This window comes from Ambystoma mexicanum, chromosome 13 (assembly GCF_040938575.1).
Source record: "Ambystoma mexicanum isolate Mex_15411 chromosome 13, UKY_AmexF1_1, whole genome shotgun sequence".
Classification (NCBI taxonomy): domain Eukaryota; kingdom Metazoa; phylum Chordata; class Amphibia; order Caudata; family Ambystomatidae; genus Ambystoma; species Ambystoma mexicanum.
This window is the reverse complement of record NC_090938.1, coordinates 487,788,390-487,806,529: the sequence shown is the minus strand read 5'-3', so window position 1 is coordinate 487,806,529 and position 18,140 is coordinate 487,788,390. Positions and strand designations below refer to the sequence as shown.

The following is an 18,140-nucleotide window of genomic DNA, read 5'->3' as shown; positions in this document are numbered from 1 at the left end:
GGAGTAGCAACTCACCTTGCGCAAACTACTCCAGTGAGTCCATCACTTGCAACATAAATGACTTCTGAGAGGTATTCGGGGCATAGAAAGCCACAATGGACACCAATTTCCCATGTATAGTGCCCACCACTATAATCGTCCTCCAATCATTCCCCCTCTTGGTCTTAATGTGGAATTAATCCTGGGTCTTTGTTTTTTTTTTTTTTTTTTTTGACGGCTCCCCACAATGGGGGAACCTACTAGACAAATAGTAAAAGAGCTACTCAGTGCTTAATCCTGGGTCTTTGTGTATCAGGACCGCAACCCCTTCTCTCGCTGATGCATTAAAATGGTGCGGGTAGAGCCTTTTGCGGGTTCCAAACTGGTCCCTAGCCACTAGGTGCGTTTCCTTAAGTGCAACTATGTGCATCTGAAGGCGCCTGAGTTTTCTAAACAATTGTGTGCGTTTAATTGGGGAGTTAAAGCCCCGAACATTCAAGGTATCTACCTTAATCACAGGTCATGCAATCTTTCCAAAGTTCTTAGGCCCCCCACAGCCGTGATCTGTTATAAATATTAAACAGAGACAATTCCTCCTTTTCATTTAATTGTATAGTCAGAAGTTAGAAGTCAGTGACTACTGTTTCAGCTACGATCGTAGCCTAATTTCGTAGCGGATCTATCCAAATCAACCTAACATTATGTATCCATGCACACAGGGGGTTCTCCTGCTGAAGGGGTTGCATGCAGGATCAATAAAGATTTCTGGTGACCACAGGTTTACATGGGGGCCATGGAGACTATGATATCGAATGAGTGGAGACATACAGAAAAGATGTTTTTCCTAAGCAACCTCTTCAAGTTGTATTTACTCATGAACATTGATGGCAAATATCCAGGCCATGTCGAGCTCGATGAGCAACTGGTAGACCTTATTAGCCAAAGTAACTTCACTCCACAAAAAGATTGATAACACTTGGTAGAGGACATGCTCATCGATCCAACCAGGAGCATACTTTGTCCATGCCGTACAGCCGCTGTCGTTAGGTTTCCAACCGCTCTCTTCTGTTTATCAGGAAGGAATTGACATCAGTCCATTACTAGAGATTATGGAACATTGGGCCCAATATGTATCTAAAATAAATTACAATGTCATGTGGGCATCAGCTGATGAGGAAGTTCATCTGTATCCTGCTGCCAACACCTATAGATGCATAATTGAAAAGCGGAAGCCCTGTGGAAATCTCCTTTTTAACCAAACTTCATAGAATAACCAGGGGCAGGAAACACAACATCTCATACCATGGAAAGGGGAGGTTGTTTACTAGACAGGTGTTTGGAGTTCTTCACTTCCAGCAGCCACTCCGGTCAAAAGAGTTTTCTTTTGTGGAAGAGAAAGAAGTGTATTCGCTTGTGGCAAATTATCAGGTCCCTCTGCCTTGACTCCAGCTCCACATAGGGCAGGGGTTTGAAACCTGTGGCTCTCCAGATGCCTTGGACTGCAACTCCCATGATCTCTCAACCTTGACTATGATGGCTCAGGTTGATGGGAGTTGCAGTCAAAACACCTGAAGAGCCAAAGGTTGCAAACCAATGGCCTAAGGCATGACTATACCAACCAGCGAGAAAAGATTGCAGTGGGTCGACTTCCAGTTTATTTCATGGAGGCCTGGCAGGAAATAATACATTCTTGGGTGCAGAAAGCCATACCCACAGGTTATTCAACAGAATTTAGAACAATCTCACCAGTTTTAAACATGGTTGTTAACCCCTCTATCCAGGGCATCAGTAAAAATAACAATCCTGTTTCTGGGAAATCAACAGATTTTTATTAAAAAAACATGCCATGGTTCAGATTCCACATACCAGGCACATGGTCCGATTTTTGTCTCTATTCTCTGCATACTCTGGAAATCATCAGGGGATTTCTGTTCAGTTCTTGATTTTAAGAGGTTCAAACACTTTGTGGAATGCTGTCTTTTTAGCATAGTATGCCAGGGCCAGTAACATGACCTTGTCAAGAGGGGACATGACCCCCTAGGGCTGCAGTGGGAGGCCCACCAGGCCGGAATCCAGAACCAGTTCTATCTCTCAGGTGGAGGTGAACAGTGGCATTTGAGAGGGAGCCAATTCCTGCCTCCCACCCCGGTGCCAATATGTTTCTGCGTAGGCCGCTAATTACTCAATCTTTATCTACATGAGTAAGATACTCCTTATTCCTCTCTTTTTCAAATTTGTCTTCTTTTATTTTACCACAAGTTTATATACCAGAATACATTTTTTACATTTTTTTATTTGCATATGCACCTCCTTAAAAGCCTGCATACATCATTTGCATATATAAATGGAGCAAAAGGAAATTAAGCAGGATAATGATACCCATCAATGTATCACCAATTTATGGCTATAAGAAATTGTGAAATCAACACTTCATGTATGAACCAAAACACTCCTGAAAGGATATATCGTTTCGTAAAATTACAAACACCTGAACAATGTTCAAATGTCCTTTTTTATATAAAAAATAAATGAGTGTGGGAGCCCCTCTACTGTGAATGAACATAGGTTTAATACCTTGTTCTATGGAATTTCTTCCACTCAAGAGGGTCTACAACGACGTTTTAGCTCACTGGACCGTTCACAAAGGAGAAATATCCGTCTGCATATCAGTCTGGTCCCACCCCAGGGACATCATTTCACCAAAATGCCAGAGGTAGCGGAAGTGACATCGCACGACCTTTGACCTCTGTCATTTGACCCACGCTCCCAACGGACATCATGGGAAGTGATGGCACACGACCTTCAGATGCGTCTAACACCCGTGTTTCCAGGCGCTCTCATTTCAGGCAGATATAAGAACCGAGGCACAGAGGGAGGCGAGGTTTGTCCACTATCCTACATTTGGGGAGTGTCATTTTACAGATTCGATGTGGACCCTATATGTAAAATATACATAATGCAGTACTTGTAACAGGGTAGCCGAAATCTCTAATGCAGGCTACAACTAGTGTATGAAACATTTGTAGATCAATGGACACAGAAGTACTTGTTATCTGTGGAATTGATGCCAAAAGAGCACTGAACTGGGGAGGTGTGTGCTGTCTGTTTACCCAGGAGCAATATGCTGCACAAGCAAGGCCTGCAAATTAAATAATTGGCCAGGATTTAGTATCAACAATATTCCCTGGTAATAAATGTATCTATGACTCAGCTACTACTAAGATAGAAGAAACCTATTGTGCGGGTGTAAGCTGAGGCCATCTGTCTCTGTGCATTTATCGTTAAGTTATATGACAAGCAACCACATGTTGTCCCCCACAAACCAGAGCCGAGCATAATACCTTAATGTCCTAGGCTTTGATACATGACTCTTCAATCTTTTTTAATGGGGTGAGGTTGGGGGGGAAGGAGGCGGCACGTCCCTCAAGAGGTGGCTCAATGCATCTGTGGTGCGAGGTGCGTTATTCTTTGACCACCCAGGACTGGCCCGTGAATGAAGCTTCCACAAAGCCCTTTCCGAGAAGGAATTTGAGTGGGGGAGGGGTCTCAACCATTCACACCACACACTTCAACACGTTTAAGGTGAGCAGAGCCCAATCAGTGGCATAGCACAGCATTTGGGGGCCCCCCTGCGAGCTATGCTGAAGGCCCCCAACCACGCTCCTTAAAGCGCAGGAAACGCCACGCCACAACCCGGGCCGGTCCGGATCACCACGTGTGCACAATGTCCATGACAATTATGCCGCTGCAGGGGCATGCACTACTCCAAGTGAAACAAGTAAATATGTTTTTTAATCAAATCTTAATTGTTTCACATAGCTTAGAAAGAAGGGGGCAGTACCTGGTCCCAAAATATACCAGCCACCGGTGATTCTTCCCCCTCCCATGAGAAAATGTTTTGAATAATGGGTTAAAATGGTGCATTACACAGCACACTTTCTGTGAAAATTCGGGTAGAAGGCCAGAAAGATTGCAATCAGTTTTGTAGGGTGTAGGGTAACTCCTGAAAAAAAAGTACAATAGATGCAAGTCACCAAAAGTGCTCAGGCGCATTTCCCAATGCATTGTCATGCTGGTCCTTTCAATATATACCAGCATGAAAAACATGTTCATGTTGGCTGCGCCCATATATATCCATGCTGGCTCCACAAACATATGCTAGTACGCCGATATAAGAACATACTCATGTTCGCTTTGAGATGCGTTTTATTGTATCATCACTGGCACTAGGCACAAGTCTGGCTCTGCCAATATATGCCAGTACTCCTATGTAAGACAATACTCCTATTGTTTTGGCCTTTAAAAGTGATATGTCACAATAAGAAAACATGTTCAAACTGGTTCCAATGTAAGCCAGTCTAGACCCATAATAACACATCATCCTTGCTTCATCATAGATGCTCAGTTAATAAAAAGTTGTGCTACAGTAATAAATATACAGACAGCTACACCAAAACGTCAGTCTAGCAAAGTAATACTACTTATAATGCTTGCTTTATCAAAGAGGATGAGTAATAAATGCCATGCCACAGTAAGCATTGGCTAGATTGGCTGTACCAAAATGCAATTCTAGCCAGGTAATGACACAAATGAACTTGGCTTTTCCCAGAAATACCAGTGTAAAATGTGCAATGTCAATAAAGGATGTGTCAAAAATGCTCTTGTGATCTCCAGTCTCCCAGGGCCTTACAAATACACACACACGCAGGCATCCCCTTTAACCCACCCATACATCTCCTCTCACATTCTTTTACACTGCATCCACCACACATGCATGCACCCACCCAACCAGAACATTCACACACACAACCACATTCGTACCCATTCACCCACCAGTCAATCACCCATATACATACTCTCACATACACTTACACTGCCACCCACCATGAACATTTACACACACACACAAACATACAAAATCACATTCATATTCACTCATCCACCATTCACTGGCCCATAAACCTCTCACACCCACTTTCACTGCATTCTCCACACAGGAACGCACCCACCCACCCAGAAGATTCAAGCACACACTATCACATTCCTACTCATTCACCCACCACTCACTGACCCATACACCTTCTCTCGCAATCACTCACAATGCATTCTCCACACAGACACGTACCCATTGTGAGAAACCTGAGGGAATTCTCACTCCTACTCCCCTTGGATCCTCTGCGCAGGTGGCCAGGGAAAAGCCATCACTCTTGGATCCTGACCCTGGGGGTGGAAAAGCAAGGGAGGATCACCTGGGTGGAGGGTCCTTGAGGATTAGGAGTGGGGTGCCCTTGGGCAAAACATGGTATCCTCTTTTCCTATTGACGACCAACCTAAACCTCCTCCAACCTTGGTGGGCTGTTATAAACCAGTTCCCCTCAATCTTCCATATATAACCCTTGACAGTACTGGGACAAAGAAGAGACCATTATGAGCAGTGAAGCACACGGCAGGCGAGCGTGGCTCGCACTGGCTGGATACCTACTTAAGGAAGGCAGAGGAAGTCGTGGGAGCTGCCGGGAGGACTTGTGCAAGGCTGGTGAGTGACAGGAGGGTGTTTAAGCACCGGGGCACTCCTGAAATAATCCAAGCGAATACCGGTCCGCATGTTGAATACCGAACTAAGTGAAAACGTAACTTTGATACAAAGAAACACACGCTGAATACCGAAATTAGTGAAAACCTACCTTTGACACAAATAAAGGTATATTGAATATCGAACTAAGTGAAAACTTACCTTTGATACAAAGAAACACATGTTGAAACAGAACTAAATGAGTGCATATTGATCACTGAACTGAAGGAGATCTTACAAATTAAGCAATCACAATGCACACTGAATATTGAACTGGAAATAAAACAATACTGAATGTATGTTACATGAGAATTCAACCTGGAATTAAATATAGCAAGACTACAGGAAGCCACACAGTGAACTTTGATGGGTAATTGCAGTGTGACAAGCCCACAGCTTGGCAGGAGGTTTGCGACAGTTGTTGGCAGGGCCACAAGTCTACTAGGAAGGAGACACAACAGAGCAGGACCATACATTCAGCCAACAGGCCGACCTAAGGAACTACGTGAAGGTTACTTGGTGCATAGAAGCAAGTGCCAAGGAGCCTGTGCATGTGCTGTGAAATCCCAGGGCTATCGTTGCATGATCTGTATTGGGTGGTCCGTGTGGTCTAACAACTGCACCTAGATCAGAGAGCCCTGAATGGTGAAATATAGGAAAAGCAAGAACAGCCTCATGAAACCACTGCATGTGAACTGGCGACGTAAAACAGATGGAGGGTCAGGTTGACCCAGTGTTTTGATGAGACTTTTTGGAAAGATTGCATCAAGTATAAGTGGTCGAGCCAACGTCTTGGGGAAGGGAACCCTAAGACTTTCAGGAACCTTACTTGTTGTCCTGAGAACAGAGTCTCAATACACCTGTGTTTCGAACTGTGTTACTATGAACTGTGTTGCTTGAAGCTTGGGGGTAAGGGAATCCCAAGAAGTGATTTTTCAACTATAACACCTTGAACTGGAAAAAGGTAATCGTGAGACTTTTTCATGGAACTTTCTGGTGCTTGGGGAAGGGGGAGCTGAACGTAAGCTGTGAGCTGGAAGAAGCTCAGAACTGAGTTGAACACTGTTTCTTTTGACTTTGACATCCCTACAAATGTATTAGTTGTAGTTGTGAGGGGAAGGATAGGTTCTGGACACACAGACTTTAAAGTTGAACTCTTTGACTCAGACTTCCCTTAGTTTTGTTCAGGTAGAGACATTCCACCTTAATATAGGGCAAGTTAGGCCTTCAACCAGCCTGACATTTAAGTTAATAAATATCTTTTAGTTTGAACTTTAAGTCTGTTGTCTGTGTCTTACTTTGTGATGCCTTCACACCATCCAGAACATGAAACACACTATCACATTCATACTCATTCACCCACCAGTCACTCACTCATACACCTTCTCTCACATCCACTCGCACTGTATTCTCTACACAGGCACACGCCCACCCACCCAGAACATTCAAACACACACACTATCACATTTCATCCCATTCACCCACTACCTGCTGACCCATAGCACATAGATACATCTGACACGCACTTCCCACATGCAAAATACATAGCACACAACATGAACATTAGCATTTCTGAGCAGCCAGTTTCAGTTTGTGGCAAGCCCATGCAGAGAAAATGGGTGAGGGGTAGCCCCTTTATAACTTTTTGTTACACACACCCCGATTCTCATGGCCTTCCCGCTATTGAGGTCCAACCTTCTGGATCAATCTGCTACCAGTTGGGTTAGCCTTCAGGCTTCTGAATTAGTTATTTTGTTTTTGCTGGTCGCCTCTGGACCTAAAGTTCCGTGTTGTTTCTGCCAAGCATTCGATATTATTGGACAACCGTCCTGCAACGGGCTGGAGTTTCCTCCCTGGGTCCTTATGTTTTACTGTGAAGGGCAAGAGTAGTGAATAACTTAAATTCTCTCCGATAAGGGAGGATTTGCCAAACATTCCGGCCACCCTCATTAGCCAAGAAGAGGTTTTTAGGTTTCCCTCTGGTTTACAGGGTGTCGGATCCTCTCCAAGTGGTGCAGATGTCCTCCAGACATCTCTCTTCTGGCTTCATCCTTCCTTCTGTTGCTCGCCTTTGTGCAAGGGAGTGAGAGTAAGCATGCATGTCCCCACCTAAGCTTCCTCTAGCACAGCTTCCAAAGACTGCTCCCCCCAAGGATGGTAAAAAGATCTGTCTGTCTCCTCTGGGTTTCTCCACAGCTATGAGGTTTTTCACCTCCCTTTCCCTCCTTTCAGAGGGACATGTAGTCCCTGCCAGACAGCCAGTAATTTGGCACCCAGTAATTTGGATTTATTTTCCCTTTTATGATTGGGTGATTTGTAATCATTCTAATGCCCCCAATTATAGAGTGCCTTATTGAATTGGCTCTTGCTTTTATTAGGTGGCTTTCGGCACTATCTTGAAATTCAACCCGGTTCGTCAATCGAGGCTGCACGCATCGGTTCCTCGGTCTGCCTCCTGCTGCCAGCTCTATGCTGGGACATGCTCTGCGCGGCTCGTTCAAAATGTCTGCACTTCCAGGTAATTTGAATCTTCTGTTTCTTTGCGACCCGTGGTCACAGAACTGAGGAAATCGAGCATCCCTCATTCGCACTACTGATCCCCCGCCTCTCAGGAGTATCCCACACCATCTCAGCCCAGGGTCGGACTGGGCCATAAAATTGTCTCGGGCACCAACGAAAAAGTAGCCTCCAGTTGCAAATGGCTATTCATTCCTTTTGTGACACTGTTTGAATAGTAAGCAAGAGGGAGTTTTTTGATAAAGTGTGATGCAAATTGTGCATTTTAAAGAATATGTATTCAGCAACACTGGTCAAAACTACTAGCCGCAGTGTGAATTAACTCATCAAACTGGCCAAAAAAGTGGCCCACTTTGACCAAAAAAACAGGCCCACACCAGCATTTTGTGTTTTTGGTTCGGCCATGGGCCTATTGCCCTATAGGTCAGACTGAGCCTGTCTCAGCCCCGTCATGGCTACCTCAGTCATCTCCCTCAAAGGTTCCCAGGAGGGGCCATATTGCATCTAAGGGAGGGTAGTGGGCCACCGGGAACCCACAGCGTTCACCCTCAGAGAGGCACATCAGGTAGAGGCCGGTCAACTCCATCATTAGTGGGCCTCTACCCTACATAAGAGTATGGGGTGGTCAGGGTACTCCCTACAGATGTCACTAAACGCAGAATGGGGTAGTTTTTGCATAGATGAAAGTACGAAGGCTAGCCAATGGCACACTTAGATGGAATTCTCAATGTTAGCCAGCCAATGGCACACTTAGATGGAACTCTCAATGTTAGCATGTGCCACACTTAGATGGAATTATGAAGATTACCAAGCGCAACACTTAAAAGGAATTGAGAATGTTAGCATGTCCCACACTTCGATAGAATTGTGAACATTAGCCTGCGCCGCTTCTAGATAGGATTATGAATGTTAGCATCTTCCACACTTAGATGGAACTTGAATGTTAGCATGTGCCACACTTAGAACTGAGAACATTAGCCTGTGCCGTATCTGGATAATATTGTGAAGGTTACTGAGTGCCACACTTAGACGGAATTATGTAGGTCAACAAGTGCTACACTTAGAACTGTGAATGTTAGCACGTTAAATGTCATATAACCCACTAACCAATATAAGCTCAAACTCTCTGCATACTTATCTCACTCAAAAAACTCACACAACCATCTCTCGCAGAACAAGTTTCACGCACTTCACTACACCGCAACAACACATAAGCCGCACCAACAGCACATGCGGACTGACACTGATCCAATGCTCGCACCAAAGCTCAGCACCCGGTGTATACCGAGTTGAAGCTGCCAACAGTACACCACTCCTCCCACTATCCTACTCCCTCTCCACCTTACTAACCCATCCCTCCTTCTCGTTTACAGATCCACCAGAGCACCTGGGAACCAATTCCATTGGTGACGATGCACGGTACAAATACCTAAACAAAACACAACATAACATAACATAACATAGATGTAATGGGAGGTGAGGTATCTCTTTTTGATATTTATAGCAGGGGACTCATTGCTAAACTTGACCATGTAGGTATGATGAGGACAATGCAAATCTCACAAGTGTGCAAGTAGACAAGCATAACCAGCGCTCTGGCTGCAATCAGCAGTGAATAGCGTTAAACTCTTTGCTGTGACTATTTGCTGCAAGGTCTGTGGCAGCAGCGGTATCCTATGCCCCCGTCCTAAGCTAAACCACTCTGCTTTGACCTCTGTCACCAGAATAGTAGCCTTCAGATCACTCTCAATCTCTGAGCCTTGTAAAGTGCCCCAGCTTTGCCTTGGCCTTGGTCGTGGCCTTATCAGGTGATTCCAATGCTGCATCATCTTTTGGGATGTGATGGCTATGCCAGAGCAAGTCCTTTAGCATACACCTCATGACCTGGATGTTGTTTAGCTGCTTTAACATGGCAGTACTTGTAGATTCCCCCTTACCCTAAGTTTTATTATTTACGCTTTTAGGTTAGTATGGCAAAGTCCCCTGCCTGACCTTGCTGGTGGGGTCCAACCCACTTTTGCCAGACTACAGTATCGCCAAATGCATTTTTGCTGATTCCCCTTCCCCCACTTTTTTGCAGAAAAAAGTGGAAAAGTTCAGTAAATTAATTGTTGGGGAAAGTGTAGGTCAGCAAAACATTTTTGCAAAGCTTCAGAGAACTGCTGGTGGATGATGAGATTGCCAAGCGGCGGTGTGTCACCACAAGCTTGGTGATGCTGTATCCAGGAGCGGTGTGGGGAGGGTCCCCTGGCTACCTGCACCTTGCCAGGAGTGACAGGAAGGTGCTTGCGACTTGGTCACTTTAGATATCCCTGCCCCTTTAAGAGAATCGAGGAACAGGGTTGTCATGGTACCTGCAGGACCTGCAAACTAAGCACACCTCCTGTGGGTGCAGTAATCCCATATAAATTTACAGAGGGGCGTAAACTAGGACGGCAAACACAAGACGCATACTTCGAAGGCCAGCTTCTAAGGCCATCAACGCCTATCTTGGCCTGTCATGGCATGCATTGCCTGCCTATGATCACCCCTCTGCCCACGAGCACGAGTTCTTCACTGCGTAATCCTTTGCAAGCACGTCGCTTCCACACGCAAGCTCGCATGAGGTGAGCAGACCCTCTGCAATGCACAAGTGTATTCACAGGTAAGAGGAGCATATACTCTTCTTATGCCTGTATCACGGCACCACAGCCCATGTGCGTACACATCTATACACCCCTCTGCATAATTGAAGCAGCACTCCAATGAATGGGAACCCCCTGATGTCCTGATCCCCTTGTCCCGCACACTGCCCACTACTCCATTTATGCATGACACTCAGTGATGGCGGCTGATGTTTCCTGTAGGAGACAAGGGTCCTACTGGGCCATTGGACGCACGTCACCACAAATGCTGCGCCGGTCACCAGCAAGATGGTGCAGCCGGCCGACACCAAAGGCCAAGCACATAAGCCTGCGATGCGCCTCAGCCTGCCTCTTCCGTACTCACCGTACTTGCCACACTTACACCTGCACATTAGTCAGACAACCTATCATTCAACCTCCGACACCACGGCCAAATGGTATTGTTTACCCTCTCCCTACGCCCACGGCTGCACGGCTTACTGAGCTTGCACCTAGGTTCCGCACCACTCCAACACTGATCATCCGTCTCTTTGCCACAAGTGATATCTATTACCAGCCCCTTCAACTTTTTTACGGCCATTTGACATGCCTCCATCTGCAAACACAACCATTAAATACCAAACAGATGTATGACACCACGTGATATCCAACACAGTTCCTACACACCGTGGAATGATCAGCAAACAAAGACATTTTATGTCTCACAAAACTAGTACGAGAGCCCCCTTGATCAGTAGCAGAAACCGATTTCTGGGACTAAGAGTGTGCCTCATCCTCTCCCCCGTACTGCCGCAGCGTACATCAACACGACAAGGACAGCTACCAAAGTTTGCGGCCACGTTGGGCCGCGCAGCCTCCTTACCACAGACTTTAGAAAAGTCTCTTTTCCCCCATTCCAGACAGTTGATCAGCTATGGGTCAACTCACGTTCCCTGCATGGAACCTACCACCCCACATCAACCAACTCACACCTGCACCTGCACATGATCACCCGTGCGCACACTGGCAATGCAATTGCGCCATTCTCTGAGAAAGCTGAGCCCGCCAAAAATGCCCTCATTGCTGAGACTGCACCAGCCATTGACTGTACTCCCCTGGATCTGAATGTACCCATACAATCTGTGAGTATGTGTACCACAACTGACTTCACCAATGTAACCCCTGTCTATGCTGTTCCTTTACCTATGGATGTAACCCGTATCTGTGCCACTACTGTGAATGAGATTGCTAATGCTAAGTTACCATGTAAACCTATCTGTGCCACTACTGTGACTGGGACTGCTAATGCTAAGTTACCACGTAAACCTATCTGTGCCACTACTGTGACTGGGACTGATAATGCTAATGCCACTACTGTGACTGGGACTGGTAATGCTAAGTTACCACGTAAACCTATCTGTGCCACTACTGTGACTGGGACTGCTAATGCTAATGCCACTACTGTGACTGGGACTGCTAATGCTAAGTTACTACGTAAACCTCTCAGTGCCTATACTGTAACTGGGACTGCTAATGATAGGTTATTATGTGAACCTATCTGTGCCACTACTGTGACTGGTACTACTAATGCTAAATTACTATGTGAACCTACCTATGCCACTACTATGACTGGGTCTGCTAATGCTAATGATAAGTTACTATGCGAACCTACCTGTGCCACTACTATGACTGGGACTGCTAATGCTAAGTTACTATGTACACCTATCTGTGCCACTACTGTGACTGGGACTGCTAATGCTAAGTTACTATGTAAACATGACTGGGACTGCTAATGCTAAGTTACTATATAAACTTATCTGTGCCACTACTGTGACTGGGACTGCTAATGCTAAGCTACTATGTACACCTATCTGTGCCACTATTGTGACTGGGACTGCTAATGCTAAGTTACTATGTACACCTATCTGTGCCACTATTGTGACTGGGACTGCTACTGCTAAGTTACCATGTAAACCTACCTGTGCCACTACTATGACTGGGACTGCTAATGCTAAGTTACCATCTAAACCTAACTGTGCCACTACTGTGACTGGGACTGCTAAGCTACTATGTACACCTATCTGTGCCAGTATTGTGACTGGGACTGCTAATGCTAAGTTACCATGTAAACCTACCTGTGCCACTACTATGACTGAGATTGCTAATGCTAAGTTACCATCTAAAGCTATCTGTGCCACTACTGTGACTGGGACTGCTAATGCTAAGTTACTATGTACACCTATCTTTGCCACTATTGTGACTGGGACTGCTAATGCTAAGTTACTATGTACACCTATCTGTACCACTATTGTGACTGGGACTGCTAATGCTAAATTACCATGTAAACCTATCTGTGCCACTATTATGACTGGGACTGCTAATGCTAAGTTACTATGTACACCTATCTGTGCCACTATTGTGACTGGGACTGCTAATGCTAAGTTACCATGTAAACCTATCTGTGCCACTATTATGACTGGGTTCTGCTAATGCTAAGTTACTATGTACACCTATCTGTGCCACTATTGTGACTGGGACTACTAATGGTAAATTACCATGTAAACCTATCTGTGCCACTACTGTGGCCCTGGAAACCTACACAACTTCAAATCCACCCTCCAATTAGGATGGCAACCCAACACCACAGCCCTAGCCCTGTCATCACCTCCACTAGTCAGGTCACCTTTAGCCATGCCCCCATCAACTTCTGACACACCTGATCCTGATACGGGCCCCGGTGACCACCCCAGCCAGACCCTTAACCTTGCTCTGGTTAACACTTGTTCACCACCTGCACATGCCTTAGACATTCACAACCTCTTGACAGTAAATTACCATGATCTTCTTGTCATCGCCAAAACCTGGCTGCATGCTGCGTCAGGCCCTGCCCTATCACTCGCTACCCCACCAGGCTACACCGTCTTCACAAGGGATAGGCCACATTCCAGAGGTGGTGGAGTGGCCATCCTAGCCAAAGACCACCTACACATCACACAAATCACACTTCACTCAACAAAAAACTGTGATAGCCTTTCTATACAACTGACCACCTCAGCCACTAACATCATTACTGCACCCCTTGTCTACCGCCCACCAGCCCCCACCTTAACTTTTGAAGAAGACCTACTCAATTCCCTAGGAGACAATATCAAGTTTACATCCCAAGTGATTCTCCTCGGAGATCTCAACGTAGGCATTAGCGATCATACTGATCTACCAGCCATATCATTAACCAACTCCCTATCCCCTCTAGGCTTCAGTCAGCACATCCACAACCCCACAGACATTAAAGGACGCTCCCTGGATTGGCTAGCTGACCTCAACTGCCATATTACAGTCACAGCCAACACCCCCTGTCCATGGTCTGACCACCATATCATTAGGTTTACAATTCCATTTGGTCCGCAGATTAAGCCTCCTAACAAGGTACTACCTCTTTCTATGGCCCGCAGGTAAAACAAAAAAAAAAAACCTAAAAACAGCCTATCTCCATTCCTCAGTGTCCTTAAACCAGAGCTCGTAGACACCTCTGACCCTCTGACCCTAAGCGCTTAGTTGATCTCAACACCAATGCTCTCACCAGAGCAGTCGATACTATTGCACCCCTAGTACTAAAAAAAACTAAACCAGTAGCTCATATCAATTCCTGGTACACCCAGGACCTGGCGATTCTCAGAGCCGAGAAAAGACTTGCAGAAACTAGGTCGAAAAGTAACCCTACTTCTGCTCTCAAACAGAAATTCGTAATCCTCTCCAAAAAATATAAGAAAGCCATTATCCAAGCCAAGGCCACCACCTTTAATACTTTAATACCAGAATAAACAACTCCAACTCAGACACAAGAAAACTATTCACCATCCTCAGGGAACTGGAAACTCCAGTCCCTCTAGCATCCACATTGACCAATGGCACAGCTTGGTGTACCAGCATACAGAATGCCAAGCAACAGAAAATTGTCACCCTTCAGAAATAAATATTTGACAAACAAGCTAGTCTAAATCACAATTAAGAAAATAAGTTCAGCCTTATTAGCAGCAATGGAACCCACCTTGGTTTCAAAATGTGAGAAAGGTTGGATTAGTTTTGACCGAGAGTGCTGCAACTTGGGGTTGCCCCAGAGGCTGACCTGGGTTATGTGAACATTGAGTCAAATTGTATTACTCCCAAATCGCGCTCTTTCTCAATAATGAAGTCGAAATTTGTGGTCTCAAGAAAGTATTAATTTTAATGTTCAAAAGCATTTTAAAAAAAGAAAAAAGAAAAAAAATGTTGTGTTACAACATAAACAGAAAAACAATGTCCGACAGTAGAATTCAGTTTCACTATCTGTCTATTGTTATTTATTCAAAATGTGCAGATAATAACACTTCAGTCCTTGTAGTTAGAAGAATGTAAGTAAATTCCAAGTTTCCTAATGGATTAGAGGTCTTTGTTACCAAGTCTCTATTTGTTCAAATTCTCACTTAATTGTCCTTTTTGGTTAGATCAGTTCAAAATTATTTCTCCTTGTAAGTTTGTGATCTTAATGCAGATTTACTTATTGTGAATCTCATGTATAGTCACTTAAAGTCCTTGTGGTTGACTTGATTTTAATCAATTCTCCTTGTGGATATGTGATCTTAATGCCGAGCCCCTTATCTGGGTCTTTTGATGTTATTACTTGAAGTTCTCACGATTGGGTAAATATTTGTTGATTCCAAATCTTCTTTTAGATTTTGAAATCTGAGCACCATACCTCAACTAAATCACGCCTGCCTAGAAACGACTGCAACTGCCAGCCCCACCCCTAACTCTACAGGAACCCCACGGTTCAGATGTAATACCATCTCTGTCCAAGACACCCTACATATATTAAAATGCTTAAAGCCATCCAGAGGTAAAGGAGACGTCTGCCCGGCCCCTCGCATCAAAGAATGCACTGAAGCACTAACGCCATATATCACAGCAGTCATCAATCCTTTTTCTCCTCCTGCCTGGTACCATCCAGCCTCAAGAAAGCCTGGGTCTTACCTCTCCCAATAAAACCAACTCTCAACCCTGCCATATCCAATACCTACAGGCCCATCATGACAGTTCCATTCCTATTAGAAATATTGGACAGAGCAGCCTATGTTCAAATTCAACATTACTTAGAAACAAACCATATCCTAGGAGACCGTTAATCTGGCTTCCGCACAGGGCATGGCACAGAGTCAGCTCTCCTCGACCTGAAAAATCAGATGGATGAGATAAGGGATCAAGGGAAACCAGCCTTCCTGCTCCTCCTAGACCTGTCCACAGCCTTCGACCTAGTCGATCATAACATCTTATACCAGCACCTCAACTCTGCAGCCTCCTTTTCCCCTGAAGCAGCATCCTGGATCGTATCCTTCCTCGAGGGCAGAGTAATGAAAGTATTCTCCGAGAATGCCAGTGCTGAACATTCTCACATCAATTGTGGTGTACGCCAAGGGTCTTGCGTCTCGCAGACTCTCCACAAGATATTTACAAAGCCACTCTTGGCATAGCATAGACAAATTATGTGGATGATGTGCAAATTCTCATCCCCCTCTGTGGTTCCTACACCTATGATGCCACCACACTAAACTCAACATACGCCACCATCCAAGCATGGATGGCTACACATGGCCTCTGCCTCAACAATGAGAAAACTGAACTTCTCATCGCTGGGCACACAGCTGTGCAAAAAGAAAATTGACCCTGAGTACTTCTCCATTGATGGCACCAATATCCCAGTCTCACCAGCTGTCAAAACCCTTGGGGTGTACCTTGATGCATCACCCTCCTTTACCCTTCAAGTTACTGCTATTTCTTCATCAGCAGCCTACTCTACCAAACTTCTCAACGCTGCCAGACTTGTCCTGTCCACAGACAGCTGCCTAACTATTGCCCGTGCAGTTGTGGGTGCAAGGCTCGACTATTGCAATGCTTTGATTGTGGGCTCCTCCGCACAGAACATACATGAAACCCAGACCATCCAGAAAAATGCCCTACGAGCTACCCTAAACCTCCCTAGATCTGAACACATAAACGGCCCTTAGATCAGTCCACTGGCTCCCTATCCTCGAAAGAATCACTTTAAAAACACTCACCATTACTCACAGATGTATCTCCAAATCTGCCCCCCCTCCCGTATTTAGTTCAATGAATTACCAAGTCTCACTCTGAGAGGCCCACCAGAACCCTGTAAACTCACAGATTGGTTCAACCAATGTTCCAACGCACCAGAGCAGGCAGGACAGGTTTCTGAGTCATTGCGGTTAAGCAATGGAACTCCCTACCTTATGCCCTAAGAGCAGAGGAATCCTACCGGCAATTCCAGAAGGCCCTTAAAACTTGGATGTTTGATTAAAGTGCTTAAAGACTAATGCCTGATATTGCTATACCTGATGTAACTCGATACATGTGTAATGTAACTACTTTGTGTATTATTATGTTTTCTACCATGCCTCTGGGCTACATGTAACTGGTTCTCTCCTGCGCCCTGATGCCTCAGTGTTTGTGTGCACTTTACAAATTAAATAAATACAGTTAAAAAAGTTAAAGTAAGGAAGTCCATCCTGAGGGTAGCATCAGCGTGTGACCACCAGAGAGAGGACCACCCAAAATAGAAGGAACTAACCAGACCCAAGTCTCACATCAGAAATGGAGCTATTCTTGGGGGATTAAGCACACCAGCCAGTCCCTACACCAGCTGCCGTAAAAAGTACATCTGGTTTCCCTTACTTTGAAAAGCAGGGCTGGGTAGTGTCAGTCAGAGAGAAGACCCCCCAAGGGGAGGGGGACAAGTCAATCCCAAGTACCACATCAGTGTTGTAAGCCATCTGCAGGGGTGGAGTCCAACAGCCAATTCCCATCCCCTGCATTACACTGGAATATAAGTACACCAGAGAGATGCTGGAAGGTGGGCCCAAAGCACTATAAAAGGCAGGAACAATGCCAACAAGCTGAGCGTGTAAGGAAGATAATGTCATTTGGACCTGGCTGGAGAGGCACACCGAAGGAGCTGGAAAAGGAGGACAAGCTTAAGCAAGGGTTGGAAACAGGAAAACAGAGGAGAGCCCCTGGAGTCTGGGGAGAGCAGGAGACAGGATTAGAGGCCCATGTAGCTGGGGTAAGACTGAGTCAGGAGGCAGACAGAACATGGAGTTGGGCAATTAAGAGACCCAGTAGGTAGGTAGAGAATGGTCCAGAGGTTGGAAAACAAAAGAACCAAAGGGCTGCAGGTGAAAAACCCAGAGAATTGGAAGGATGAAGGTGCCCATGCTAAGAGGGGTGACAAAAATGGGAGAGAACTTGAGATCCCTAAATGTTAATCGAGAGGTGCAAAAAAGGGAAGAAGGTGGGACAGAGTAGATGGCTGGAGTGAGACAAAACTTATGAGAGATGGATAAGAAAAGAGAAGGAGATAGAGGAAAGAGATATGAAGTTTGTGGGAGAGTTGTTGAAAGATGGAGAGGAGTGGAGAA

The 18,140-nt window shown here is 45.3% G+C and overlaps 1 non-coding gene across 1 annotated transcript; it reads right to left on the bottom strand.

Annotated features, from left to right (window-relative positions):
* Positions 1-212: 212 nt before the first annotated feature.
* Positions 213-265, bottom strand: LOC138522166 (U7 small nuclear RNA). Its single transcript, XR_011283267.1, has one exon. It is a non-coding gene; the product is annotated as a U7 small nuclear RNA (small nuclear RNA).
* Positions 266-18,140: the final 17,875 nt, after the last annotated feature.